Below are 3,318 nucleotides of genomic sequence, written 5' to 3' on the forward strand. Positions count from 1 at the left end.
CATAACTTAAGCCCAACAAGCCAAGCCCGTTGTTCTAGAAATTAATATAAAATTCATCGTGACTCCGATTGATAAACTGATTTTACCAATGTGCACAGAAACCATTTCTGCATCTTTTAGAGTCAAGATAATTTTTCTGAATCCGAATTCAGTGATTTCCAAAAATGTCCATCCCTATGTCATTTTAGGAAATCCCACTCCCTTTAGTTAAGAAGTCCAACTTCTCTTTCATTAAATTTAACTCTTTAAATTTAACTATCTCTACGGGGTTTTAGTAATTCATTACTTGTGTAACCCTCAATGGTTCAGGAATACAGCTAGCCCTGGGCTCACAACTCCTTGTGACTCAGAACAACAATTTCCGACTTACCCATTGAATCATGGTAAGATCGCCTAGCAACATCGCCCCATGATTCCCTAGGTATTACTGATAGTGCCTGCAAGAACCAGTAGATTTTGGTTAGCGTACAGTACGGTCCCTTCATCCATATATCCCGATCGAATCAACAACCATTGGTATATCGAGAGTCGTTCGAGATTCGATAACTATGCATTACATCTTGGAGATCAAATAGTGACATCGCATGTGTTACTAGGAAAACTCATTAACCTAAAACACATCATATACTCTGGCCAGAGATTCGTCACACTAATATCTCCTCAGATCGCATAGGATATCCACACTCGCAAGTATGTGGTGAATCCTTGACAATAAAGCATCGACTCCTATATGTGTCGTAACTGTACCCAATCCCGACACCTGATGACCCCAATAGAGTCGGTAAATGAGTCAAAGTACAGTACTAGCATATAGAGTCTCAATGATGTTTCAAGTAATAAGGACTAATGGTGTACAACCAAAACCGCGGACTTTATCCACTCGATAAGTGATAACCACTTGGAAAGTCCGAATAGGGTAGTTCGATCATTCATCATATGAATATACATTTGCATGCTTTGAACATCTCTATGTTCCATACCAATGAAACGTGGTACTCGGCATCGCAAATGCTAGTCTCAATCTCGAGCGATCCTTATTATTATTTGCGGATGGCTCAATTGACTAGGAACAGTTTAGAATATACAGTGACTATAAGATGTGTTTCATGATAGCCATCCCCATGTGCTACCACATCTTACATACACTATAGTATATTCAAGGTCTTTATCAAAACAAAAATAGTATATCATAATATAACAATATAAAGAAAGATAAAGTCAATGTCATTATAAAAGTGTAAATTATATTAAACAAAAGATTGTTTTACATAGAGTCATAAAAGCCCTTAGCCACAAGTTGGCTAACCGGGTACCCACTCTTTCAATCTCCCACTTGCCCTAAAGCCAACTAGTCATACTACGTAATCCCATTGCTTTGCGATGTTTGTCAAACAATGTCCTGGCAAGGGCTTAGTAAGCGGATCAGCGATATTGTCTGTAGAGGCCACTCTCTCGACACTGATGTCTCCTCTTTTCACGATCTCCCGGATGATGTGGTATTTCCTCAGTACGTGTTTGGACTTCTGATGAGACCTTGGCTCCTTTGCCTGAGCAACGGCACCCGTGTTGTCACAGTACACCGCGACTGGACCAACAGCTTCAGGAATTACACCCAACTCTTGGATGAATTTCCTTATCCAAACCGCCTCTTTAGCAGCAGCTGATGCTGCAATGTATTCTGCCTCAGTGGTGAAATCCGCTGTGGTGTCCTGCTTGGAACTCTTCCAAGAGACAGCACCGCCATTGAGCACGAATACAAATCCAGAGGTTGATTTCGAGTCATCCACGTCACATTGGAAGCTAGAGTCGGTATAGCCTTCCAACTTCAATTCTCTCCCTCCATAAACCATGAATAAATTCTTAGTCCTTCGCAAGTACTTAAGAATATCCTTCACGGCTTTCCAATGCATTTGACCGGGATTGGCTTGGTATCTACTCGTGACGCTCAGAGCATGGGCCACATCCGGTCTGGTAGATATCATCCCATACATGATACTACCTATGGCTGACGCATATGACACGTGTGTCATCTTCTCTATCTCTTCGTCAGTCTTGGGACACATAGACTTGGATAGAGAAACTCCATGACACATAGGTAGATGTCCTCTCTTGGACTCATCCATAGAAAACCTTTTTCAATATGGTGTCGATGTAGGTTGATTGAGTGAGTCCTATCATTCTTTTAGATCTATCTCTATAGATCTGAATTCCTAGAATATAGGATGCCTCACCTAAATCCTTCATCGAGAATCTACCTGATAACCATATCTTTGTTGATTGCAACATCCCTACATCATTCCCCATGAGTAGGATGTCATCAACATAAAGTACTAAGAATACTTAGGAGCTTTGCCATTCCATAACTCGTATGGTGTTTTATTTACTGCTTTAGTGTGGACGTTGTTTAACAACAATACCGCCGTTTCAAGCGCGTAGCCCCAAAACGAAGGTGGGAGCTCAGTGAAGCTCATCATGGATCGAACCATGTCTAACAAGTTCGATTGCGACGCTCCGAAACACCATTAAGCTGAGGTGTCATAGGAGGAGTCCACTGAGAGAGAATTCCATTCTCTTTTAGATAGTCCAAAAACTCGGTACTTAAGTATTCTCCACCTCGATCCGATCGAAGTGCCTTAATACTTTTACCTAGTTTGTTTTCTACTTCAGCCTTGAATTCTTTGAATCTTTCAAATGCTTCAGACTTATATTTCATTAAATATAAATACCCATACCTAGAATGATCATCAGTAAAGGTAATGAAGTAGGTGTTGCCACATTTAGTACCAATCCTAAATGGACCGCAAACATCTGTATGGATCAAATCCAACAGATTTTGACTACGCTCAGGTTTCCCTTTGAAAGGAGATTTAGTCATTTTTTCCTTTAGGCAGGACTCACAAGTAGGTAGAGAGTTAATATCAGACATATCAAACATGCCCTCTCCCACTAGCTTGTTCATCCTCCTTGAGGAAATATGACCTAGCCTAGCATGCCAAAGGTTTGCTGGGTTTTGACTATCGTCCTTCCTTTTAATTATTGTTATCGGTTTATCAACATAATTAATTGGAACGTCTTTTAATTTTAAGCTATATAGATCGTTTTCAAGTTGTCCATTTCCAATCAAACATTCATTCTTGTAAATATTGCAAATCCCATTCACAAAATTGCAAGAAAAACCATCTCTATCAAGCATAGAAATAGATATAATGTTTTTGACCAAATCCGGAACATATAAAACATCTCTCAAAAATAACTTAAAATCGTTCTGCAAAACTAAATAAATGTCTCCTATAGCTTTGGCTTCGACTCTAGAACCAT

Source organism: Henckelia pumila, chromosome 1 (genome assembly GCF_033568475.1).
Source record: "Henckelia pumila isolate YLH828 chromosome 1, ASM3356847v2, whole genome shotgun sequence".
NCBI classification, from domain to species: Eukaryota; Viridiplantae; Streptophyta; class Magnoliopsida; order Lamiales; family Gesneriaceae; genus Henckelia; species Henckelia pumila.